The sequence below is a fragment of the Hydractinia symbiolongicarpus genome, chromosome 12, assembly GCF_029227915.1.
Source record: "Hydractinia symbiolongicarpus strain clone_291-10 chromosome 12, HSymV2.1, whole genome shotgun sequence".
Taxonomy (NCBI): Eukaryota; Metazoa; Cnidaria; class Hydrozoa; order Anthoathecata; family Hydractiniidae; genus Hydractinia; species Hydractinia symbiolongicarpus.
The window spans coordinates 19436408-19462587 of record NC_079886.1 but is presented as its reverse complement, the minus strand read 5'-3'; the positions used below and the strand labels follow the sequence as shown (position 1 = coordinate 19462587).

Below are 26180 nucleotides of genomic sequence, written 5' to 3'. Positions count from 1 at the left end.
TTGCAACGCTTGGCCATATAAAGGGTTTGACCGTACCTCTGAGCTTGGAATTGAGTCACTCAACGAACAGAAACATTTGCAAAATGAGGTAAATAGTTCTATCTTTTGCTAAGGAAATTAAGGAAAAAATCGTTTTTAATATTGACTGCTTTAATTGAGTTTGACATAGTTAGGAAATTCGGTAAAGCTCTATCGTATCAAGCATTGCTGATATCATATAATTTTTTTCATGTAAAAATGCAAAACCACAAGTGTTTACAAACGTTTTTAGGAAAGGATAAAACAATATTAAGTGCATGACAACTAATCCCCTAACGACCTCCAGTGGTCTGGAGTGCGGGCTTCAAACCCGTAGCCGATGAAAGTCGGAGTGGTTCAATTCCACCTTTGGGGCGTTGCAAGAAAATCGTGATTGACAATTTGCATCTTGAATTCCGCAGTTGTAAGATGTCTGACTGATTCAATTTCACCTTCAGGGTGTCACAATTAGCCTTCTTCGACCATTAGTTTCTTACTTCTTTGTATAAATTTTTTATAAACGAAGTTTTCATGACAATTTGCTGATTCCATTCCTCCTTAAAAAATGTTAAAATACAATCCCACGCATCTGCAAATATAAACTTTTTTATCTTATTAACTGTGGTGTATTGAATGTTATAGGGGCTAGTCAATCGTACGTTCGAACCTTTTCTACTGAGTATCACTTTCTACGCGCTGCAGAAATTTTTTTGTAATAATCTCATCACTCTTTATTTTTCTCCATAATACACCTATCCCGAATTTCATAAATTATAACAAGTATGAGGTCATCCGAAGTTTTATAATGGCTCTGTGCGCTTCAAATGAGGATGTTCAGGTAGAATATGAAATTATCATGACAAAAGTTAAGTTTTTAAAGTAATATAATATTTTGGTTTGGTTTTACTTAGATTTGAAGGAAATAAATACTTTTAAAACGAGGCTACTCTTGCAAAGGTCGGTTATATAAGGGGTTTAATGGTAACTTTCAGCTCGGAATTGAGTCACTATACTAATAAAAACATTTACGAAGTTAGGTAAATTGTTCTACCTTTTGCTAAGGAAATTAGGGATAAAAATCGTTTTTAAAATCGATTGCTTTAATTGTGTTTGGCATAGTTAGGAAATTCGGTAAAGTTCTATCGTATCAAGTATTGCTGATTTCATATAATTTTTTTTCATGTAAAAATGCAAAGCCACAAGTGTTTACAAACGTTTTTAGGAGAGGATAAAACAATATTAAGTGCTTGTCAACTAATGCCCTAACGACCTCCAGTGGTCTGGAGTGCGGGCTTCAAACCCGTAGCCGATGAAAGTCGGAGTGGTTCAATTCCACCTTTGGGGCGTTACAAGAAAATCGTGATTGGCAATTTGCATCTTGAACTCCGCAGTTGTAACATGTCTGACTGATTCAATTCCACCTTCAGGGTGTCACAATTAGCCTTCTTCGACCATTAGTTTGTTACTTCTTTGTATAAATTTTTTATAAATGAAGTTTTCATGACAATTTGCTGATTCCATTTCTCCTTAAAAAATGTTAAAATACAATCCCACGCATCTGCAAATATAAATTTTTTTTATCTTATTAACTGTGGTGTATTGAATGTTATATGGGCTAGTCAATCGTACGTTCGAACCTTTTCTACTGAGTGTCACTTTTTACGCGCTGCAGAAATTTTTTTGTAATAATCTCATCACTCTTTATTTTTCTCCATAATGCACCTTTCCCGATTTTAATAATTATAATAACTATGAGGTCATCCCAAATTTTATAATGCTTCTGGGCGCTTCAAATAAAGATATTCAGGTAGAATATTAAATTTTCATGACAAAAATTAGGTTTTTAGAGTATTATAATTTTCTGGTTGGTTTATATTTAGATTTGAAAGAAATCATTATTTTTAAAACGAGGCTATTCTTGCAACGCTTGGCCATATAAAGGGTTTGACCGTACCTCTGAGCTTGGAATTGAGTCACTAAACTATTAAAAACATTTACAAAATTAATTAAATTGTTCTATCTTTTGCTAAGGAAATTAGGGATAAAAATCGTTTTTAATATTGACTGCTTTAATCGAGTTTGGCATAGTTAGGAAATTCGGGAGAGCTCCATCGTATCAAGTATTGCTGATTTCATATAATATTTATCCATGTAAAGGTGCAAAGTCACAAGTGTTTACAAACGCTTTTTGGAAAGGATAAAACAATATTAAGTGCATGACAACTACTGCCCTAACGACCTCCAGTGGTCTGGAGTGCGGGTTTCAAACCCGTAGCCTATGAAAGTCGGAGTGGTTCAATTCCACCTTTGGGGCGTTACAAGAAAATCGTGATTGGCAATTTGCATCTCGAACTCTGCAGTTGTAACATGTCTGACTGATTCAATTCCACCTTCAGGGTGTCACAGTTAGCCTTCTTCGACCATTAACTTGTTACTTCGTTGTATAAATTTTTTGTAAACGAAGTTTTCATGACAATTTGCTGACTCCATTTCTCCTTAAAAAATGGTTAAAATACAATCCCACGCATCTGCAAATATAAACTTCTTTATCATATTAACTTTGCTGTATTGAATGTTATATGGGATAGTCAATCGTACGTTCGAACATTTTCTACTGAGTATCACTTTTTTAGTGCTGCAGAAATTCTTTTGTAATAATCTCATCACTCTTTATTTTTCTCCATAATACACCTATCCCGAATTTCATAAATTATAACAACCATGAGGTCATCCGAAATTTTATAATGGGTCTGTGCACTTAAAATACGGATATTCAGGTAGAATATGAAATTATCATGACAAAAGTTAAGTTTTTAAAGTAATGTAATATTTTGGTTTGGTTTTACTTAGATTTGAAGGAAATAAATACTTTTAAAACGAGGCTATTCTTGCAAAGGTCGGTTATATAAGGGGTTTAATGGTAACTTTTAGCTCGGAATTGAGTCACTATACTAATAAAAACATTTACAAAGTTAGGTAAATTGTTCTACCTTTTGCTAAGGACATTAGGGATAAAAATCGTTTTTAAAATCGACTGCTTTAATTGAGTTTGGCATAGCTAGGCAATTCGGGAGAAGTCTATCGTATCAGGCATTGCTGATTTCATATAATATTTATCCATGTAAAGGTGCAAAGCCACAAGTGTTTACAAACGCTTTTTGAAAAGGATAAAACAATATTAAGTGCATGACAACTACTGCCCTAACGACCTCCAGTGGTCTGGAGTGCGGGTTTCAAACCCGTAGCCGATGAAAGTCGGAGTGGTTCAATTCCACCTTTGGGGCGTTACAAGAAAATCGTAATTGGCAATTTGCATCTTGAACTCCGCAGTTGTAACATGTCTGACTGATTCAATTCCACCTTCAGGGTGTCACAAATTAGCCTTCTTTGACCATTAGTTTGTTACTTCGTTGTATAAATTTTTTATAAACGAAGTGTTCATGACAATTTGCTGATTCCATTTCTCCTTAAAAATGGTTAAAATACAATCCCACGCATCTGCAAATATAAACTTCTTTATCATATTAACTTTGCTGTATTGAATGTTATATGGGATAGTCAATCGTACGTTCGAACCTTTTCTACTGAGTATCACTTTTTTGGTGCTGCAGAAATTCTTTTGTAATAATCTCATCACTCTTTATTTTTCTCCATAATACACCTTTCCCGAATTTCATAAATTCTAACAACCATGAGGTCATCCGAAATTTTATAATGGGTCTGTGCACTTAAAATACGGATATTCAGGTAGAATATTAAATAATCATGACAAAATATAAGTTTTTAGAGTAATGTAATATTTTGGTTGGGTTTTATTTAGATTTGAAGGAAATAATTACTTTTAGAACGAGGCTATTCTTGCAAAGGTCGATTATATAAAAGGTTTAAATGTAACTTTCAGCTCTGAAATGAGTCACTAAACTAATAGAAACATTTACGAAAGTAGGTAAATTGTTCTACCTTTTGCTAAGGAAATTAGGGATAAAAATCGTTGTTAAAATCGACTGCTTTAATTGTGTTTGGCATAGTTAGGAAATTCGGTAAAGTTCTATCGTATCAAGCATTGCTGATTTCATATAATTTTTTTTCATGTAAAAATGCAAAGCCACAAGTGTTTACAAACGTTTTTAGGAAAGGATAAAACAATATTAAGTGCTTGACAACTAATGCCCTAACGACCTCCAGTGGTCTGGAGTGCGGGCTTCAAACCCGTAGCCGATGAAAGTCGGAGTGGTTCAATTCCACCTTTGGGGCGTTACAAGAAAATCGTGATTGGCAATTTGCATCTTGAACTCCGCAGTTGTAACATGTCTGACTGATTCAATTCCACCTTCAGGGTGTCACAATTAGCCTTCTTTGACCATTAGTTTGTTACTTCTTTGTATAAATTTTTATAAATGAAGTTTTCATGACAATTTGCTGATTCTATTTCTCCTTAAAAAATGTTAAAATACAATCCCACGCATCTGCAAATATAAACTTTTTTTTATCTTATTAATTGTGGTGTATTGAATGTTATATGGGCTAGTCAATCGTACGTTCGAACCTTTTCTACTGAGTGTCACTTTTTACGCGCTGCAGAAATTTTTTTGTAATAATCTCATCACTCTTTATTTTTCTCCATAATGCACCTTTCCCGATTTTAATAGTTATAATAACTATGAGGTCATCCCAAATTTTATAATGCTTCTGGGCGCTTCAAATATAAAGATATTCAGGTAGAATATTAAATTTTCATGACAAAAATTAGGTTTTTAGAGTATTATAATTTTCTGGTTGGTTTATATTTAGATTTGAAAGAAATCATTATTTTTAAAACGAGGCTATTCTTGCAACGCTTGGCCATATAAAGGGTTTGACCGTACCTCTGAGCTTGGAATTGAGTCACTCAACGAACAGAAACATTTGCAAAATGAGGTAAATAGTTCTATCCTTTGCTAAGGAAATTAAGGAAAAAATCGTTTTTAATATTGACTGCTTTAATTGAGTTTGACATAGTTAGGAAATTCAGTAAAGCTCTATCGTATCAAGCATTGCTGATATCATATAATTTTTTTCATGTAAAAATGCAAAACCACAAGTGTTTACAAACGTTTTTAGGAAAGGATAAAACAATATTAAGTGCATGACAACTAATCCCCTAACGACCTCCAGTGGTCTGGAGTGCGGGCTTCAAACCCGTAGCCGATGAAAGTCGGAGTGGTTCAATTCCACCTTTGGGGCGTTGCAAGAAAATCGTGATTGACAATTTGCATCTTGAATTCCGCAGTTGTAAGATGTCTGACTGATTCAATTTCACCTTCAGGGTGTCACAATTAGCCTTCTTCGACCATTAGTTTCTTACTTCTTTGTATAAATTTTTTATAAACGAAGTTTTCATGACAATTTTCTGATTCCATTCCTCCTTAAAAAATGTTAAAATACAATCCCACGCATCCGCAAATATAAACTTTTTTATCTTATTAACTGTGGTGTATTGAATGTTATAGGGGCTAGTCAATCGTACGTTCGAACCTTTTCTACTGAGTATCAATTTTTACGCGCTGCAGAAATTTTTTTGTAATAATCTCATCACTCCTTATTTTTCTCCATAATACACCTATCCCGAATTTCATAAATTATAACAAGTATGAGGTCATCCGAAGTTTTATAATGGCTCTGTGCGCTTCAAATGAGGATGTTCAGGTAGAATATGAAATTATCATGACAAAAGTTAAGTTTTTAAAGTAATGTAATATTTTGGTTTGGTTTTACTTAGATTTGAAGGAAATAAATACTTTTAAAACGAGGCTACTCTTGCAAAGGTCGGTTATATAAGGGGTTTAATGGTAACTTTCAGCTCGGAATTGAGTCACTATACTAATAAAAACATTTACGAAGTTAGGTAAATTGTTCTACCTTTTGCTAAGGAAATTAGGGATAAAAATCGTTTTTAAAATCGATTGCTTTAATTGTGTTTGGCATAGTTAGGAAATTCGGTAAAGTTCTATCGTATCAAGCATTGCTGATTTCATATAATTTTTTTTCATGTAAAAATGCAAAGCCACAAGTGTTTACAAACGTTTTTAGGAGAGGATAAAACAATATTAAGTGCTTGACAACTAATGCCCTAACGACCTCCAGTGGTCTGGAGTGCGGGCTTCAAACCCGTAGCCGATGAAAGTCGGAGTGGTTCAATTCCACCTTTGGGGCGTTACAAGAAAATCGTGATTGGCACATTGCATCTTGAACTCCGCAGTTGTAACATGTCTGACTGATTCAATTCCACCTTCAGGGTGTCACAATTAGCCTTCTTCGACCATTAGTTTGTTACTTCTTTGTATAAATTTTTTATAAATGAAGTTTTCATGACAATTTGCTGATTCCATTTCTCCTTAAAAAATGTTAAAATACAATCCCACGCATCTGCAAATATAATTTTTTTTTATCTTATTAACTGTGGTGTATTGAATGTTATATGGGCTAGTCAATCGTACGTTCGAACTTTTTCTACTGAGTGTCACTTTTTACGCGCTGCAGAAATTTTTTTGTAATAATCTCATCACTCTTTATTTTTCTCCATAATGCACCTTTCCCGATTTTAATAATTATAATAACTATGAGGTCATCCCAAATTTTATAATGCTTCTGGGCGCTTCAAATAAAGATATTCAGGTAGAATATTAAATTTTCATGACAAAAATTAGGTTTTTAGAGTATTATAATTTTCTGGTTGGTTTATATTTAGATTTGAAAGAAATCATTATTTTTAAAACGAGGCTATTCTTGCAACGCTTGGCCATATAAAGGGTTTGACCGTACCTCTGAGCTTGGAATTGAGTCACTCAACGAACAGAAACATTTGCAAAATGAGGTAAATAGTTCTATCTTTTGCTAAGGAAATTAGGGAAAAAATCGTTTTTAATATTGACTGCTTTAATTGAGTTTGACATAGTTAGGAAATTCGGTAAAGCTCTATCGTATCAAGCATTGCTGATATCATATAATTTTTTTCATGTAAAAATGCAAAGCCACAAGTGTTTACAAACGTTTTTAGGAAAGGATAAAACAATATTAAGTGCTTGACAACTAATCCCCTAACGACCTCCAGTGGTCTGGAGTGCGGGCTTCAAACCCGTAGCCGATGAAAGTCGGAGTGGTTCAATTCCACCTTTGGGACGTTGCAAGAAAATCGTGATTGACAATTTGCATCTTGAATTCCGCAGTTGTAAGATGTCTGACTGATTCAATTTCACCTTCAGGGTGTCACAATTAGACCATTATATAAAGGGTTATATAAAGGGTTTAATGGTAACATTCAGCTCGGAATTGAGTCACTAAACTATTAAAAACATTTACAAAATTAATTAAATTATTCTATCTTTTGCTAAGGAAATTAGGGATAAAAATCGTTTTTAATATTGACTGCTTTAATCGAGTTTGGCATAGTTAGGAAATTCGGGAGAGCTCCATCGTATCAAGTATTGCTGATTTCATATAATATTTATCCATGTAAAGGTGCAAAGTCACAAGTGTTTACAAACGCTTTTTGGAAAGGATAAAACAATATTAAGTGCATGACAACTACTGCCCTAACGACCTCCAGTGGTCTGGAGTGCGGGTTTCAAACCCGTAGCCGATGAAAGTCGGAGTGGTTCAATTCCACCTTTGGGGCGTTACAAGAAAATCGTGATTGGCAATTTGCATCTCGAACTCTGCAGTTGTAACATGTCTGACTGATTCAATTCCACCTTCAGGGTGTCACAATTAGCCTTCTTCGACCATTAATTTGTTACTTCGTTGTATAAATTTTTTGTAAACGAAGTTTTCATGACAATTTGCTGACTCCATTTCTCCTTAAAAAATGGTTAAAATACAATCCCACGCATCTGCAAATATAAACTTCCTTATCATATTAACTTTGCTGTATTGAATGTTATATGGAATAGTCAATCGTACGTTCGAACATTTTCTACTGAGTATCACTTTTTTGGTGCTGCAGAAATTCTTTTGTAATAATCTCATCACTCTTTATTTTTCTCCATAATACACCTTTCCCGAATTTCATAAATTATAACAACCATGAGGTCATCCGAAATTTTATAATGGGTCTGTGCACTTAAAATACGGATATTCAGGTAGAATATTAAATTATCATGACAAAAATTAAGTTTTTAGAGTAATGTAATATTTTGGTTCGGTTTTATTTAGATTTGAAGGAAATAATTACTTTTAGAACGAGGCTATTCTTGCAAAGGTCGGTTATATAAAAGGTTTAAATGTAACTTTCAGCTCTGAAATGAGTCACTAAACTAATAGAAACATTTACGAAAGTAGGTAAATTGTTCTACCTTTTGCTAAGGAAATTAGGGATAAAAATCGTTGTTAAAATCGACTGCTTTAATTGAGTTTGGCATAGTTAGGAAATTCGGTAAAATTCTATCGTATCAAGCATTGCTGATTTCATATAATTTTTTTTCATGTAAAAATGCAAAGCCACAAGTGTTTACAAACGTTTTTAGGAAAGGATAAAACAATATTAAGTGCTTGACAACTAATGCCCTAACAACCTCCACTGGTCTGGAGTGCGGGCTTCAAAGCCGTAGCCGATGAAAGTCGGAGTGGTTCAATTCCACCTTTGGGGCGTTACAAGAAAATCGTGATTGGCAATTTGCATCTTGAACTCCGCAGTTGTAACATGTCTGACTGATTCAATTCCACCTTCAGGGTGTCACAATTAGCCTTCTTCGACCATTAGTTTGTTACTTCTTTGTATAAATTTTTTATAAATGAAGTTTTCATGACAATTTGCTGATTCCATTTCTCCTTAAAAAATGTTAAAATACAATCCCACGCATCTGCAAATATAATTTTTTTTTATCTTATTAACTGTGGTGTATTGAATGTTATATGGGCTAGTCAATCGTACGTTCGAACTTTTTCTACTGAGTGTCACTTTTTACGCGCTGCAGAAATTTTTTTGTAATAATCTCATCACTCTTTATTTTTCTCCATAATGCACCTTTCCCGATTTTAATAATTATAATAACTATGAGGTCATCCCAAATTTTATAATGCTTCTGGGCGCTTCAAATAAAGATATTCAGGTAGAATATTAAATTTTCATGACAAAAATTAGGTTTTTAGAGTATTATAATTTTCTGGTTGGTTTATATTTAGATTTGAAAGAAATCATTATTTTTAAAACGAGGCTATTCTTGCAACGCTTGGCCATATAAAGGGTTTGACCGTACCTCTGAGCTTGGAATTGAGTCACTCAACGAACAGAAACATTTGCAAAATGAGGTAAATAGTTCTATCTTTTGCTAAGGAAATTAGGGAAAAAATCGTTTTTAATATTGACTGCTTTAATTGAGTTTGACATAGTTAGGAAATTCGGTAAAGCTCTATCGTATCAAGCATTGCTGATATCATATAATTTTTTTCATGTAAAAATGCAAAACCACAAGTGTTTACAAACGTTTTTAGGAAAGGATAAAACAATATTAAGTGCTTGACAACTAATCCCCTAACGACCTCCAGTGGTCTGGAGTGCGGGCTTCAAACCCGTAGCCGATGAAAGTCGGAGTGGTTCAATTCCACCTTTGGGACGTTGCAAGAAAATCGTGATTGACAATTTGCATCTTGAATTCCGCAGTTGTAAGATGTCTGACTGATTCAATTTCACCTTCAGGGTGTCACAATTAGCCTTCTTCGACCATTAATTTGTTACTTCGTTGTATAAATTTTTTGTAAACGAAGTTTTCATGACAATTTGCTGACTCCATTTCTCCTTAAAAAATGGTTAAAATACAATCCCACGCATCTGCAAATATAAACTTCTTTATCATATTAACTTTGCTGTATTGAATGTTATATGGAATAGTCAATCGTACGTTCGAACATTTTCTACTGAGTATCACTTTTTTGGTGCTGCAGAAATTCTTTTGTAATAATCTCATCACTCTTTATTTTTCTCCATAATACACCTTTCCCGAATTTCATAAATTATAACAACCATGAGGTCATCCGAAATTTTATAATGGGTCTGTGCACTTAAAATACGGATATTCAGGTAGAATATTAAATTATCATGACAAAAATTAAGTTTTTAGAGTAATGTAATATTTTGGTTCGGTTTTATTTAGATTTGAAGGAAATAATTACTTTTAGAACGAGGCTATTCTTGCAAAGGTCGGTTATATAAAAGGTTTAAATGTAACTTTCAGCTCTGAAATGAGTCACTAAACTAATAGAAACATTTACGAAAGTAGGTAAATTGTTCTACCTTTTGCTAAGGAAATTAGGGATAAAAATCGTTGTTAAAATCGACTGCTTTAATTGAGTTTGGCATAGTTAGGAAATTCGGTAAAATTCTATCGTATCAAGCATTGCTGATTTCATATAATTTTTTTTCATGTAAAAATGCAAAGCCACAAGTGTTTACAAACGTTTTTAGGAAAGGATAAAACAATATTAAGTGCTTGACAACTAATGCCCTAACAACCTCCACTAGTCTGGAGTGCGGGCTTCAAACCCGTAGCCGATGAAAGTCGGAGTGGTTCAATTCCACCTTTGGGGCGTTACAAGAAAATCGTGATTGGCAATTTGCATCTTGAACTCCGCAGTTGTAACATGTCTGACTGATTCAATTCCACCTTCAGGGTGTCACAATTAGCCTTCTTTGACCATTAGTTTGTTACTTCTTTGTATAAATTTTTTATAAATGAAGTTTTCATGACAATTTGCTGATTCCATTTCTCCTTAAAAAATGTTAAAATACAATCCCACGCATCTGCAAATATAAACTTTTTTTATCTTATTAACTGTGGTGTATTGAATGTTATATGGGCTAGTCAATCGTACGTTCGAACCTTTTCTACTGAGTGTCACTTTTTACGCGCTGCAGAAATTTTTTTGTAATAATCTCATCACTCTTTATTTTTCTCCATAATGCACCTTTCCCGACTTTAATAATTATAATAACTATGAGGTCATCCCGAATTTTATAATGCTTCTGGGCGCTTCAAATAAAGATATTCAGGTAGAATATTAAATTTTCATGACAAAAATTAGGTTTTTAGAGTATTATAATTTTCTGGTTGGTTTATATTTAGATTTGAAAGAAATCATTATTTTTAAAACGAGGCTATTCTTGCAAGGCTTGGCCATATAAAGGGTTTGACCGTACCTCTGAGCTTGGAATTGAGTCACTCAACGAACAGAAACATTTGCAAAATGAGGTAAATAGTTCTATCTTTTGCTAAGGAAATTAAGGAAAAAATCGTTTTTAATATTGACTGCTTTAATTGAGTTTGACATAGTTAGGAAATTCGGTAAAGCTCTATCGTATCAAGCATTGCTGATATCATATAATTTTTTTCATGTAAAAATGCAGAGCCACAAGTGCTTACAAACGCTTTTAGGAAAGGATAAAACAATATTAAGTGCTTGACAACTAATGCCCTAACGACCTCCAGTGGTCTGGAGTGCGGGCTTCAAACCCGTAGCCGATGAAAGTCGGAGTGGTTCAATTCCACCTTTGGGGCGTTACAACAACAACGTGATTTACAAAATGCATCTGGAATTCCGCAGTTGTAAGTGTCTTAGTATCTCAATTTCACCTTCAACGTGTCCCAATTAGCCTTCATCGACATGTAGTTTGTTACTTTGTTGCATAAATTTTTTGTAAACGAAGTTTTCATGACAATTTGCTGATTCCTTTTCTCCTTAAAAACGGTTGAAATACAATCCTACGCATCTGCAAATATAAATTTTTTTATCTTATTAACTGTGGTGTATTGAATATTATATGGTTAGTCAATCGTACGTTCGAACCTTTTCTACTGAGTATCACTTTTCAGGGGCTGCAGAAATTCTTTTGTAATAATCTCATCACTCTTTATTTTATTCCATAATGCACCTATCCCAAAATTCATAAATTGTAATAACTATGAGGTAATTCCAAATTTTTTAATGCTTCTGGGCGCTTCAAATAAAGATATTCAGGTAGAATATTAATTTATCATGACAAAAATTAGGTTTTTAGGGCAATATTATTTTCTGGTTGGTTTATATTTAGATTTGAAGAAACTAATTATTTTTAAAACGGGGCTATTTTTGCAAAGCTCGGCTATATAAAGGGTTTGACCGTAATTTTGAGCTCGGAATTGAGTCACTTAACGAACAGAAACATTTGCAAAATGAGGTAAATTGTTATATATTTTGCTAAGGAAATTAGGGATAAGAATCGTTTTCAATATTGACTGCTTTAATTGAGTTTGACATAGTTAGGAAATTCGGGAGGGCTCTATCGTATCAAGCATTGCTGATTTCATATAACTTTTTTCCATGTAAGGATACATATCACAAGTGTTTACAAAAGCTTTTTGAAAAGGATAAAACAATATTAAGTGCATGACGACTATTGCCTTAACGACCTCCAGTGATCTGGGGTGCGGGCTTCGAACCCGTGGCCGATGAAAGTCGGAGTGGTTCAATTCCACCTTTGGGGCGTTACAATAACAACGTGATTTACAAAATGCATCTGGAATTCCGCAGTTGTAAGTGTCTTAGTATCTCAATTTCACCTTCAACGTGTCCCAATTAGCCTTCATCGACATGTAGTTTGTTACTTTGTTGCATAAATTTTTTGTAAACGAAGTTTTCATGACAATTTGCTGATTCCTTTTCTCCTTAAAAGTGGTTAAAATACAATCCCACGCAACTGCAAATATAAACTTTTTATTTTATTAACTGTGGTGTATTGAATATTATATGGTTAGTCAATCGCACGTTTGAAACTTTTCTACTGAGTATCACTCTTCAGGTGCTGCAGAAATTCTTTTGTAATAATCTCATCCGTCTTTATTTTATTCCATAATACACCTTTCCCGAATTTCATAAATTGTAATAACTATAAGGTCATTCCTTATATTTTAATGCTTCTGGGCGCTTCAAATAGAGATATTCAGGTAGAATATTAAATTATCATGACAAAAATTAGGTTTTTAGGGCAATATAATTTTCTGTTGGTTATATTTAGATTTGAAGGAACTAATTATTTTTTAAACGGGGCTATTCTTGCAAAGCTCGGCTATATAAAGGGTTTGACCGTAATTTTGAGCTCGGAATTGAGTCACTTAACGAACAGAAACATTTGTAAAATGAGGTAAATTGTTCTATCTTTTGCTAAGGAAATTAGGGATAAGAATCGTTTGCAATATTGACTGCTTTAATTGAGTTTGGCATAGTTAGGAAATTCGGTAAAGCTCTATCGTATCAAGCATTGCTGATTTCATATAATTTTTTTCCATGTAAAGATGCAAAGCCACAAGTGTTTACAAACACTTTTTGAAAGGATAAAACAATATTAAGTGCATGACGACTATTGCCCTAACGACCTCCAGTGGTCTGGAGTGCGGGCTTCAAACCCGTAGCCGATGAAAGTCGGAGTGGTTCTATTCCACCTTTGGGGCGTTACAATAACAACATAATTTACAAATTGCATCTGGAATTCCGCAGTTGTAAGTGTCTTAGTATCTCAATTTCATCTTCAACGTGTCCCAATTAGCCTTCATCGACATGTAGTTTGTTACTTTGTTGCATAAATTTTTTGTAAACGAAGTTTTCATGACAATTTGCTGATTCCTTTTCTCCTTAAAAAAGGTTAAAATACAATCCCACGCATCTGCAAATATAAACTTTTTTATCTTATTAACTGTGGTGTATTGAATATTATATGGTTAGTCAATCGCACGTTGGAAACTTCTATACTGAGTATCACTTTTCAGGTGCTGCAGAAATTCTTTTGTAATAATCTCATCACTCTTTTGTTTCATTCCATAATACACCTTTCCCGAATTTCATAAATTGTAATAACTATGAGGTCATTCCTAATTTTTTAATGCTTCTGGGCGCTTCAAATAAAGATATTCAGGTAGAATATTAAATTATCATGACAAAAATTAGGTTTTTAGGGTAATATACTTTTCTGGTTGGTTTATATTTAGATTTGAAGGAAATAATTATTTTTAAAACGAGGCTATTCTTGCAAAGCTCGGCTATATAAAGAATTTGACCGTAACTTTGAGCTCGGAATTGAGTCACTTAACGAACAGAAACATTTGCAAACTGAGGTAAATTGTTATATCTTTTGCTAAGGAAATTAGGGATAAGAATCGTTTTCAATATTGACTGCTTTAATTGAGTTTGGCATAGTTAGGAAATTCGGGAGAGCTCTATCGTATCAAGCATTGCTGATTTCATATAATTTTTTTCCATGTAAGGATGCAAAGCCACAAGTGTTTACAAACACTTTTTGGAAAGGATAAAACAATATTAAGTGCATGACGACTATTGCCCTAACGACCTGCAGTGGTCTGCAGTGCGGGCTTCAAACCCGTAGCCGATGAGAAGTCGGAGTGGTTCAATTCCACCTTTGGGGCGTTACAATAACAACGTGATTTACAAATTGCATCTGGAATTCCGAATTTGTAAGTGTCTGACTTTCTCAATTCCAGCTTCAATGTGTCCGAATTAGCTTCCATCGACATGTAGTTTGTTACTTTGTTGCATAAATTTTTGTGAACGAAGTTTTCATGACAATTTGCTAATTCCGTTTCTCCTTAAAAAAGGTTAAAATACAATCCCTCGCATGTGCAAATATAAACTTTTTTATCATATTAACTTTGGTGAATTGAATGTTATATGGGATAGTCAATCGTACGTTTAAACCTTTTCTACTGAGTATCAATTTTTAGGTGCTGCAGAAATTCTTTTGTAATAAATTCGTCTCTCTTTATTTTTCTTCATAATACACCTTTCCCAAATTTCATAAATTATAATGATTATGAGGTCGTCCGAAGTTTCATAATGGCTCTGTGCGCTTCAAATAACGATATTCAGGTAGAATATTAAATTATCATGACAAAAATTAATTTTTCAGGGTAATATTCTATTCTGGTTGGTTTTTATTTACATTTAAAGGAAATAATTACTTTTAAAACGAGGCTATTCTTGCAAAGTTCGGCTATATGAATGGCTTGACCGTAACTTTCAGCTCGGAATTGATTCAGTAAATTAATAGAAACATTTGTGAAATTAGTTAAATTGTTCCACTTTTTGCTGAGGAAATTTGGGATGAAATCGTTTTTAATATCGACAGCTTTAATTAAGTTTGACATAGTTAGGTAATTCGGGAGAAGTCTATCGTATTAAGCATTCCTAATTTCATGAAACAATGTTAAGTGCTTGACACTATTGCCCTAACGACCTCCAGTGTTCTGGAGTGCAGGTTTAAAACTCGTTACCGATGAAAGTTGGAGTGGTTCTATTCCACCTTTGGGGCGTTACAAGAAAAACTTGATTGATAATTTGCATCCTGAACTCCGCAGTTGTAAGATGTCTGAGTGATTCAATTCCACCTTCAGGGTGTCACAATTAGCCTTCTTCGACCTTTAGTTTGTTACTTCTTTGTATAAATTTTTTATAAACGAAGTTTTCATGAGAATTTGCTGATTCCATTTCTCTTCAAAAAAGGTTAAAATACAATCCCACGCATCTGCAAATATAAACTTTTTTATCTTATTAACTGTGGTGTATTGAATGTTATGTGGGCTAGTCAATCGTACGTTCGAACCTTCTCTACTGAGTATCACTTTTCAGGTGCTGTAGAAATTCTTTTGTAATAATCTCATCACTCTTTATTTTTCTCCATAATACACCTTTCCTGAATTTCATAAGGTATAACAATTATGAGGTCATCCGAAATTTTATAATGGCTCTGTGCACTTCAAATAAGGATATTCAAGTAGAATATTAAATTATCATGACAAAAATTAAGGTTTAGCGTAATGTAATATTGTGGTTGGATTTTATTTAGATTTGAAGGAAATAATTAATTTAAAAAACGAGGCTATTCTTGCAAAGGTCTGTTATATAAAAGGTTTAATGGTAACTTTCAGCTCGGAATTGAGTCACTAAAGTAATAGAAATGTTTACGAAATTAGGTAAATTGTTCTACCTTTTGCTAAGGAAATTAGGGATAAAAATCGTTGTTAAAATCGACTGCTTTAATTGAGTTTGGCATAGTTAGGAAATTCGGTAAAGTTCTATCGTATCAAGCATTGCTGATTTTATATAATTTTTTTTCATGTAAAAATGCAAAGCCACAAGTGTTTACAAACGTTTTTAGGAAAGGATAAAACAATATTAAGTGCTTGACAACTAATGCCCTAACGACCTCCAGTGGTCTGGAGTGCGGGCTTCAAACCCGTAGCCGATGAAAGTCAGAGTCGTTCAATTCCACCTTTGGGGCGTTACAAGAAAATCGTGATTGGCAATTTGCATCTTGAACTCCGCAGTTGTAACATGTCTGACTGATTCAATTCCACCTTCAGGGTGTCACAATTAGCCTTCTTTGACCATTAGTTTGTTACTTCTTTGTATAAATTTTTTATAAATAGAGATTTCATGACAATTTGCTGATTCCATTTCTCCTTAAAAAATGTTAAAATACAATCCCACGCATCTGCAAATATAAACTTTTTTTTATCGTATTAACTGTGGTGTATTGAATGTTATATGGGCTAGTCAATCGTACGTTCGAACCTTTTCTACTGAGTGTCACTTTTTACGCGCTGCAGAAATTTTTTTGTAATAATCTCATCACTCTTTATTTTTCTCCATAATGCACCTTTCCCGATTTTAATAATTATAATAACTATGAGGTCATCCCAAATTTTATAATGCTTCTGGGCGCTACAAATAAAGATATTCAGGTAGAATAATAAATTATCATGACAAAAATTAAGTTTTTAGAGTAATGTAATATTTTGGTTGGGTTTTATTTAGATTTGAAGGCAATAATTACTTTTAGAACAAGGCTATTCTTGCGAAGGTCGGTTATATAAAAGGTTTAAATATAACTTTCAGCTCTGAATTGAGTCACTAAACTAATAGAAACATTTGCAAAATGAGGTAAATTGTTCTATCTTTTGCTAAGGAAGTTAGGGATAAAAATCGTTTTTAATATTGACTGCTTTAATTGAGTTTGACATAGTTAGGAAATTCGGTAAAGTTCTATCGTATCAAGCATTGCTGATATCATATAATTTTGTTCATGTAAAAATGCAGAGCCACAAGTGTTTACAAACGTTTTTAGGAAAGGATAAAACAATATTAAGTGCTTGACAACTAATGCCCTAACAACCTCCAGTGGTCTGGAGTGCAGGCTTCAAACCCGTAGCCGATGAAAGTCGGAGTGGTTCAATTCCACCTTTGGGGCGTTACAATAACAACGTGATTTACAAATTGCATCTGGAATTCCGCAGTTGTAAGTGTCTTAGTATCTCAATTTCACCTTCAACGTGTCCCAATTAGCCTTCATCGACATGTAGTTTGTTACTTTGTTGCATAAATTTTTTGTAAACGAAGTTTTCATGACAATTTGCTGATTCCTTTTCTCCTTAAAAACGGTTAAAATACAATCCTACGCATCTGCAAATATAAATTTTTTTATCTTATTAACTGTGGTGTATTGAATATTATATGGTTAGTCAATCGCACGTTTGAACCTTTTCTACTGAGTATCACTTTTCAGGGGCTGCAGAAATTCTTTTGTGATAATCTCATCACTCTTTATTTTATTCCATAATGCACCTATCCCGAAATTCATAAATTGTAATAACTATGAGGTAATTCCAAATTTTTTAATGCTTCTGGGCGCTTCAAATAAAGATATTCAGGTAGAATATTAATTTATCATGACAGAAATTAGGTTTTTAGGGCAATATAATTTTCTGGTTGGTTTATATTTAGATTTGAAGGAACTAATTATTCTTAAAACGGGGCTATTCTTGCAAAGCTCGGCTATATAAAGGGTTTGACCGCAATTTTGAGCTCGGAATTGAGTCACTTAACGAACAGAAACATTTGCAAAATGAGGTAAATTGTTCTATCTTTTGCTAAGGAAATTAGGGATAAGAATCGTTTTCAATATTGACTGCTTTAATTGAGTTTGGCATAGTTAGGAAATTCGGGAGAGCTCTATCGTATCAAGCATTGCTGATTTCATATAATTTTTTTCCATGTAAGGATGCAAAGCCACAAGTGTTTACAAACACTTTTTGAAAGGATAAAACAATATTAAGTGCATGACGACTATTGCCCTAACCACCTCCAGTGGTCTGGAGTGCGGGTTTCAAACCCGTAGCCGATGAAAGTCGGAGTGGTTCAATTCCACCTTTGGGGCGTTACAATAACAACGTGATTTATAAATTGCATCTGGAATTCCGCAGTTGTAAGTGTCTTAGTATCTCAATTTCACCTTCAACGTGTCCCAATTAGCCTTCATCGACATGTAGTTTGTTACTTTGTTGCATAAATTTTTTGTAAACGAAGTTTTCATGACAATTTGCTGATTCCTTTTCTCCTTAAAAACGGTTAAAATACAATCCTACGCATCTGCAAATATAAATTTTTTTATCTTATTAACTGTGGTGTATTGAATATTATATGGTTAGTCAATCGCACGTTTGAACCTTTTCTACTGAGTATCACTTTTCAGGGGCTGCAGAAATTCTTTTGTGATAATCTCATCACTCTTTATTTTATTCCATAATGCACCTATCCTGAAATTCATAAATTTTAATAACTATGAGGTAATTCCAAATTTTTTAATGCTTCTGGGCGCTTCAAATAAAGATATTCAGGTAGAATATTAATTTATCATGACAAAAATTAGGTTTTTAGGGCAATATAGTTTTCTGGTTGGTTTATATTTAGATTTGAAGGAACTAATTATTCTTAAAACGGGGCTATTCTTGCAAAGCTCGGCTATATAAAGGGTTTGACCGCAATTTTGAGCTCGGAATTGAGTCACTTAACGAACAGAAACATTTGCAAAATGAGGTAAATTGTTCTATCTTTTGCTAAGGAAATTAGGGATAAAAATCTTTTTAAATATTGACTGCTTTAATTGAGTTTGGCATAGTTAGGAATTTCGGGAGAGCTCTATCGTATCAAGCATTGCTGATTTCATATAATTTTTTTCCATGTAAGGATGCAAAGCCACAAGTGTTTACAAAACACTTTTTGAAAGGATAAAACAATATTAAGTGCATGACGACTATTGCCCTTACCACCTCCAGTGGTCTGGAGTGCGGGTTTCAAACCCGTAGCCGATGAAAGTCGGAGTGGTTCAACTCCACCTTTGGGGCGTTACAATAACAACATAATTTACAAATTGCATCTGGAATTCCGCAGTTGTAAGTGTCTTAGTATCTCAATTCCATCTTCAACGTGTCCCAATTAGCCTTCATCGACATGTAGTTTGTTACTTTGTTGCATAAATTTTTTGTAAACGAAGTTTTCATGACAATTTGCTGATTCCTTTTCTCCTTAAAAACGGTTAAAATACAATCCTACGCATCTGCAAATATAAATTTTTTTATCTTATTAACTGTGGTGTATTGAATATTATATGGTTAGTCAATCGCACGTTTGAACCTTTTCTACTGAGTATCACTTTTCAGGGGCTGCAGAAATTCTTTTGTGATAATCTCATCACTCTTTATTTTATTCCATAATGCACCTATCCTGAAATTCATAAATTTTAATAACTATGAGGTAATTCCAAATTTTTTAATGCTTCTTGGCGCTTCAAATAAAGATATTCAGGTAGAATATTAATTTATCATGACAAAAATTAGGTTTTTAGGGCAATATAGTTTTCTGGTTGGTTTATATTTAGATTTGAAGGAACTAATTATTCTTAAAACGGGGCTATTCTTGCAAAGCTCGGCTATATAAAGGGTTTGACCGCAATTTTGAGCTCGGAATTGAGTCACTTAACGAACAGAAACATTTGCAAAATGAGGTAAATTGTTCTATCTTTTGCTAAGGAAATTAGGGATAAAAATCTTTTTAAATATTGACTGCTTTAATTGAGTTTGGCATAGTTAGGAATTTCGGGAGAGCTCTATCGTATCAAGCATTGCTGATTTCATATAATTTTTTTCCATGTAAGGATGCAAAGCCACAAGTGTTTACAAACACTTTTTGAGAGGATAAAACAATATTAAGTGCATGACGACTATTGCCCTTACCACCTCCAGTGGTCTGGAGTGCGGGTTTCAAACCCGTAGCCGATGAAAGTCGGAGTGGTTCAACTCCACCTTTGGGGCGTTACAATAACAACATAATTTACAAATTGCATCTGGAATTCCGCAGTTGTAAGTGTCTTAGTATCTCAATTCCATCTTCAACGTGTCCCAATTAGCCTTCATCGACATGTAGTTTGTTACTTTGTTGCATAAAATTTTTGTAAACAAAGTTTTATGACAATTTGCTGATTCCTTTTTTCCTTAAAAGTGGTTAAAATACAATCCCACGCATCTGCAAATATAAACTTTTTTATCTTATTAACTGTGGTGTATTGAATATTATATGGTTAGTAAATCGCACGTTGGAACCTTCTCTACTGAGTATCACTTTTCAGGTGCTGCAGAAATTCTTTTGTAATAATCTCATCACTCTTTATTTTATTCCATAATACACCTTTCCCGAATTTCATAAATTTTAATAACTATGAGGTCATTCCTAATTTTTTAATGCTTCTGGGCGCTTCAAATAAAGATATACAGGTAGAATATTAAATTATCATGACAAAAATTAGGTTTTTAGGGTAATATAATTTTCTGGTTGGTTTATATTTAGATTTGAAGGAACTAATTGTTTTTAAAACGAGGCTGTTCTTGCAAAGCTCGGCTATATAAAGAATTTGACCGTAACTTTGAGCTCGGAATTGAGTCACTTAACGAACAGAAACATTTGCAAACTGAGGTAAATTGTTCTATCTTTTGCTAAGGAAATTAGAGATAAGAATCGTTTTCAATATTGACTGCTTTAATTGAGTTTGGCATAGTTAGGTAATTCGGGAGAAGTCTATCGTATTAAGCATTCCTAATTTCATGAAACAATGTTAAGTGCTTGCCACTATTGCCCTAACGACCTCCAGTGGTCTGGAGTGCAGGTTTAAAACTCGTTGCCGATGAAAGTTGGAGTGGTTCTATTCCACCTTTGGGGCGCAACAAGAAAAACTTGATTGACAATTTGCATCCTGAACTCCGCAGTTGTAAGATGTCTGAGTGATTCAATTCCACCTTCAGGGTGTCACAATTAGCCTTCTTCGACCTTTAGTTTGTTACTTCTTTGCATAAATTTTTTAAAAACGAAGTTTTCATGAGAATTTGCTGATTCCATTTCTCTTCAAAAAAGGTTAAAATACAATCCCACGCATCTGCAAATATAAACTTTTTTTCATCTTATTAACTGTGGTGTATTGAATGTTATATGGGCTAGTCAATCGTACGTTCGAACCTTTTCTACTGAGTATCACTTTTCAGGTGCTGCAGAAATTCTTTTGTAATAATCTCATCACTCTTATTTTTCTCCATAATACACCTTTCCCGAATTTCATAAATTATAACAATTATGAGGTCATCTGAAATTTTATAATGGCTCTGTGCACTTCAAATAAGGATATTCAAGTAGAATATTAAATTATCATGACAAAAATTAAGGTTTAGCGTAATGTAACATTGTGGTTGGATTTTATTTAGATTTGAAGGAAATAATTAGTTTTAAAACGAGGCTATTCTTGCAAAAGTCGGTTATATAAAAGGTTTAATGGTAACTTTCAGCTCGGAATTGAGTCACTAAACTAATAGAAATGTTTACGAAATTAGGTAAACTATTTTACCTTTTGTTATGGAAATTAGGGATAAAAATCGTTTTTAATAATGACTGCTTTAATTAAGTTTGGCATAGTTAGGTAATTCGGGAGAGATCTATCGTATCAAGCATTGCTGATTTCATATAATTTTTTCCATGTAGAGATGCAAAGCCACAAGGGTTTACAAACGTTTTTTGGAAAGGATAAAACAACCTTAAGTGCATCACCACTATCGCTCTAACGACCTCCAGTGGTCCGGAGTGCGGGCTTCAAACCCGTAGCCGATGAAATTCGGAGTGGTTCAATTCCACCTTTGGGGTGTTACAACAAGAATGTAATTGATAATTGGAATATAGTATTCCGGGGTTAAAATTTGTAACGAATAAATTTTGTCACAGTTTGAATTTCATTTTTTTGTAAAAAAAAGTGAAAGTAAAATAAAGTAGAGAAGTGCTAACTCGACTTTGCTCAATGTGCTTTAAAGTTCTTAGTGTGCTTCAAGTAGGTCTTTGTGCACCTTTCTTTTCTAATCAACAGTGTTAGCCATGCATAGTACTTCTTGTCTACGCATCTGCTAATGTAGGATGTTGCAACTTACTGATTGTATTTTATTGATCGTTTCATATGTTTGAAAAACTGAAAATGAGACCTGGAGCGTCCGGTGCTGTAGGTAAGTTTTGGGATGCATTTTCATAACTCAGTTTTTATGTGAAGAACAATAAAACTAATGCGTAGAAGGTTATTTATGCAACATAGTTCGAATCACAAACCGAGCAGCATTTCCTTACGTAATCAAGCGCACATCTTGGTATATTAAAGTTTGATAAGCGGTTGCTATTCTTTGGTTTTAAGCAGGATATCCACAAGTGTTTCCTGTTAGAAGAAAAAATTAAGTCCATGCCCAATTTTTCCTGAGCTCTGTAGGTCATGATATTCAGAGGGGTGTAATTCCGCCCTCAGCCGTGGTTTGTTGGAGCGCCATCGCTAACGTGAGACCTGACATCCCACAGTTGAAACTTGTTTTGGAATAAGTGTTTTATGTAAAAGTATTATGTAATAAAGATAAATCAAGAAGAAATCGGCTAAAAATTGGATAAAATCTTACCAGAGAGTGTATGACTTGCTCCTACACGTGATCACGTGTTATAACGTAGTTTGAAGAGGGCAAACTGACCAACAAAAAAAAGAATGTTAGATGACTCAGCTAATTTTGCTCTTATTAAAAATACTTATCATAAACCTAGCTATCTAGCTAGCTATGTCGGACTGTAGAATATTCCGTCCAAAATAGACTTTATTTTCCTAATACAAAAGCCCCTGGAGGAACACATTCCTTTAAAAATAAACATTTTTGCTTGATTAACCGTTTGATTAAACAAAATGTAACACGTGAAGACCCGTTTTTTAATAAACTTTTCAATTAAAAGTGAATTATAATTTCCCGGTCGAAATATTTTAGTCAAGCCCCTCTTAAAATTTAAAAAAATACCTTAAAGTGCCTAAGGTTTTACAACGACGCAACAAACATTTCATATCGGCTTTGTTTTGTCCCTGCGCAATGCTTCGCTTTGCCAATCTCTCTTTCTATATACATTTTTTTATATTTCTTACAATATTTTTCTCTGTAACGAAGCTACAAATAACACGCTGCTACTTTTTATCAGTCTGCCCTAATTATCCGTTTTTTCGTGGCCACATCTGTTTTAATAAAAAAGCTAACTTTATATTTTATCTTCAACATCGTGTGTTCGGTCAATTTGGCTTAATCTATATTGTAAAATCTGTTTGTGAACCAAAAATAGCAGGTGTAAACAGCGACAGGAAAACTCACATTCATCTACGGCCTTACGAAAAAACAAGCTACACCTCAAAAGTTGAGTTTCATTGTTACCGTTTTCGTGCAATTTTTACATCAGAAATGTCAATTTAATATGGCCCACTAATTTTTCTAGTTTCTTGTTTACTCTTTTACTCTTTAATTAAAAACACTTTTGTAATTCTGCAAAATAAGTTGTTTTAGAAGGTTAGATAACTATCTAAGCATTAATCAATAGGTTAAATCTAATAGTTTCTTCATCAAGTTTATAATGATAAAACAACGTAAATTTTGGACATTTTTTTTTCTCTTTGTGGGATACCGTTCAATAAACATTTCCGTTATAACTGTTTGAATTAAGTCCCATTATAAAGGTGTAGTATATAGCTAATGACGTCATTCGTACTTCCCTTAGAGCAGTTTTTAATTAAAGAAAAAACAGCATGTTTACTTGAGAAAGAAGTTTCTATCACGAGGAATGATAATGTTCATATGTTAGATGTATTCGGGTATCTTTTGTAGGTGAGAAATTTATTATAGGGTAACTTGCAAGGATCGTTATTTTATCAACTTTTTTGTCAGCGCATTTTATAACTTAACACTATTTATATAAAGCATTATGGGTAGGAAATATCCAATTGGAAATGGTTAACGGATGATTTTAGTTTGTTAATGTAAGAAAATGAGTAAAACAATACTAGTTTTATGGACCACATTCAGCAACAAGGTTTTCATGGAAACTCCTAAAATAGGATTTTAAAAGCTTTTTGCCAATTACAAAACTATTAAAAGTCATTTAGTTTTAGCCCTACTGAAGCAGTATTTGAAGGTCTATAACGAAAAGAGTGAGTTGATGGTCGAATCGACCATCTTCTCAGTATGAACATGATTAACGTATTCAACAAGGATTCATAGTTATTAAAGCCAGTAATATATGAGAAATTATTATGCTAATTTGAAATAACAACTTTGTAAAGAAGTTTAAATAAAAATGGTAGGTACGCATTACTGTCGAATCCAGAAATTGTTATTTTATATCTTGTGTTAATTTCAATAACATGTCTTAATGAATCAACGGTAAAAAAAAATTACCCTTAATATAAGAAGACAAAGGAAAGGCTCATTTAGATCACCTGTTTATTTGAACGTAAGAGTTTACGCCTCATGTTTACCAAAATATTGAGTAACCTTTTTTCACGCTTTTTGAAGTTTTTATTACAAGTGTATAGCCCGCCGGATTTTAATTTAATACAATCTAATATTATAGTTCGAAGTTTCAAAGAAAATATAGCATTCAAGTTAGTTTTAATCAAATTTAAAACTTTAGTATCATAAGAAGAAAGAACTAATTTGGAATTACGTATCCTCAATCCAGCCTGAGTTTTTCTAATATACGGGATTCTTAGAAATTATTGCCAACACAACCTCGCTGTGAAGGCGTATTTAAAGAAAACAAGATTATAGTATTTAAGGTAAAGTCTTGCAGTGAAGAGATGTTATCCTGTGGAGATGTAATCTTATCATAAATATAATAAATTAAATTCTTAATACCAATTCATTAGTTACTCGACTGGAAACTTGGAAATGTTAATTAAGTGTCCAAATGATTGAATGTCCATTTTTTATGAGAGGGAGTGTGTTGAGAAATCTTATGCCATGCAGCATCACTCGTCAATTCGTCTAATTAATCTTTCTTTACACGCAAACAAGGCGTGCATGTAATTACTTTAATAACTTCTAGTTGTGCTGCTTCTAAAGTTGTAGTTTATTTCATAACATTCAAGCTATCTTACTGTATGACAATGAAGACAGGAAACCGATTGTCATTTCGTGGATCGTCTGCAAAAGTATTACATGGGAAATTATAGGTTAATTAATCTTAATTAGAAGCCAGAAAATAGCCATTATTGTGGAAAAAAACCTTGCAGTTTAATTAGCTGATTATAAATCTGCTGAGTCATCGAAAATTTATTACAAATTTTTATATGACTATTTACACAGGAGACCATCTTCAGTTTCTATCGGCACTGTTTTCGATGACAGTTCTTTGGAGGGCGCTCTTGCGCATTCTAGGTCCTATTTCATTTCTGGATGCCGAACAGAAAACTGGACAATGCGCCAATCCTCTACTCATGCTGGGCGCTGAGCAGAAAGGATCGATTTGCACTTTTCAAACAACTTTGTTCCCGGGACATTTTGCCTTATTAGGGACGAAGAAGCAGCAATGGTGGAAACTTAACTTGGAATGAAATTATTATTCCCTGTAAATGGACGTCATTATATTTTATTAATTCGAAATTTCGACATGTATATGGCGGGGATATGAAGCTAGAGCATGGAACTATGACGTTTTATTGAATTATAAAGCCTCTTTATGATTTGATGAATCTCCAACGATGTGATTACGACAAATGAACTTGATTAGCATATTAATCCTGCTGTTAATATCCGCAGTAATACTTAATTGATCCCATTCATCAGGAAAGTTCCACAAAATAGCCCTCACCCGGACATGTTTAAAACTCGTCTTAATTAACAACATCAGTTAATATATTCGTTTACGGAGGAGAGCAGACAAAGTATTGCTGCATATGAGATATGAATCATTTCAAATCTCAAATGCCATGAAAA

At 33.5% G+C, this 26180-nt stretch overlaps 19 non-coding genes across 19 annotated transcripts; all 19 read left to right on the top strand.

The window, feature by feature from the left end:
- Positions 1-308: 308 nt before the first annotated feature.
- On the top strand, positions 309-395 carry Trnastop-uca (transfer RNA opal suppressor (anticodon UCA)). The gene has a single exon. It is a non-coding gene; the product is annotated as a tRNA-Sec (tRNA).
- An 882-nt stretch (positions 396-1277) lies between these two features.
- Trnastop-uca (transfer RNA opal suppressor (anticodon UCA)) lies at positions 1278-1364 on the top strand. Its single transcript has one exon. It is a non-coding gene; the product is annotated as a tRNA-Sec (tRNA).
- An 882-nt stretch (positions 1365-2246) lies between these two features.
- Positions 2247-2333, top strand: Trnastop-uca (transfer RNA opal suppressor (anticodon UCA)). The gene has a single exon. It is a non-coding gene; the product is annotated as a tRNA-Sec (tRNA).
- Positions 2334-3216: 883 nt separating this feature from the next.
- On the top strand, positions 3217-3303 carry Trnastop-uca (transfer RNA opal suppressor (anticodon UCA)). The gene has a single exon. It is a non-coding gene; the product is annotated as a tRNA-Sec (tRNA).
- Positions 3304-4186: 883 nt separating this feature from the next.
- Trnastop-uca (transfer RNA opal suppressor (anticodon UCA)) lies at positions 4187-4273 on the top strand. Its single transcript has one exon. It is a non-coding gene; the product is annotated as a tRNA-Sec (tRNA).
- An 882-nt stretch (positions 4274-5155) lies between these two features.
- Positions 5156-5242, top strand: Trnastop-uca (transfer RNA opal suppressor (anticodon UCA)). The gene has a single exon. It is a non-coding gene; the product is annotated as a tRNA-Sec (tRNA).
- Positions 5243-6124: 882 nt separating this feature from the next.
- Positions 6125-6211, top strand: Trnastop-uca (transfer RNA opal suppressor (anticodon UCA)). Its single transcript has one exon. It is a non-coding gene; the product is annotated as a tRNA-Sec (tRNA).
- A 1375-nt stretch (positions 6212-7586) lies between these two features.
- Positions 7587-7673, top strand: Trnastop-uca (transfer RNA opal suppressor (anticodon UCA)). Its single transcript has one exon. It is a non-coding gene; the product is annotated as a tRNA-Sec (tRNA).
- An 883-nt stretch (positions 7674-8556) lies between these two features.
- On the top strand, positions 8557-8643 carry Trnastop-uca (transfer RNA opal suppressor (anticodon UCA)). The gene has a single exon. It is a non-coding gene; the product is annotated as a tRNA-Sec (tRNA).
- Positions 8644-10493: 1850 nt separating this feature from the next.
- Trnastop-uca (transfer RNA opal suppressor (anticodon UCA)) lies at positions 10494-10580 on the top strand. The gene has a single exon. It is a non-coding gene; the product is annotated as a tRNA-Sec (tRNA).
- An 880-nt stretch (positions 10581-11460) lies between these two features.
- On the top strand, positions 11461-11547 carry Trnastop-uca (transfer RNA opal suppressor (anticodon UCA)). Its single transcript has one exon. It is a non-coding gene; the product is annotated as a tRNA-Sec (tRNA).
- Positions 11548-13389: 1842 nt separating this feature from the next.
- On the top strand, positions 13390-13476 carry Trnastop-uca (transfer RNA opal suppressor (anticodon UCA)). The gene has a single exon. It is a non-coding gene; the product is annotated as a tRNA-Sec (tRNA).
- An 881-nt stretch (positions 13477-14357) lies between these two features.
- Trnastop-uca (transfer RNA opal suppressor (anticodon UCA)) lies at positions 14358-14445 on the top strand. The gene has a single exon. It is a non-coding gene; the product is annotated as a tRNA-Sec (tRNA).
- Positions 14446-16229: 1784 nt separating this feature from the next.
- Trnastop-uca (transfer RNA opal suppressor (anticodon UCA)) lies at positions 16230-16316 on the top strand. The gene has a single exon. It is a non-coding gene; the product is annotated as a tRNA-Sec (tRNA).
- Positions 16317-17198: 882 nt separating this feature from the next.
- Positions 17199-17285, top strand: Trnastop-uca (transfer RNA opal suppressor (anticodon UCA)). The gene has a single exon. It is a non-coding gene; the product is annotated as a tRNA-Sec (tRNA).
- An 879-nt stretch (positions 17286-18164) lies between these two features.
- Positions 18165-18251, top strand: Trnastop-uca (transfer RNA opal suppressor (anticodon UCA)). Its single transcript has one exon. It is a non-coding gene; the product is annotated as a tRNA-Sec (tRNA).
- An 880-nt stretch (positions 18252-19131) lies between these two features.
- Trnastop-uca (transfer RNA opal suppressor (anticodon UCA)) lies at positions 19132-19218 on the top strand. Its single transcript has one exon. It is a non-coding gene; the product is annotated as a tRNA-Sec (tRNA).
- Positions 19219-20097: 879 nt separating this feature from the next.
- On the top strand, positions 20098-20184 carry Trnastop-uca (transfer RNA opal suppressor (anticodon UCA)). The gene has a single exon. It is a non-coding gene; the product is annotated as a tRNA-Sec (tRNA).
- Positions 20185-21967: 1783 nt separating this feature from the next.
- On the top strand, positions 21968-22054 carry Trnastop-uca (transfer RNA opal suppressor (anticodon UCA)). The gene has a single exon. It is a non-coding gene; the product is annotated as a tRNA-Sec (tRNA).
- Positions 22055-26180: the final 4126 nt, after the last annotated feature.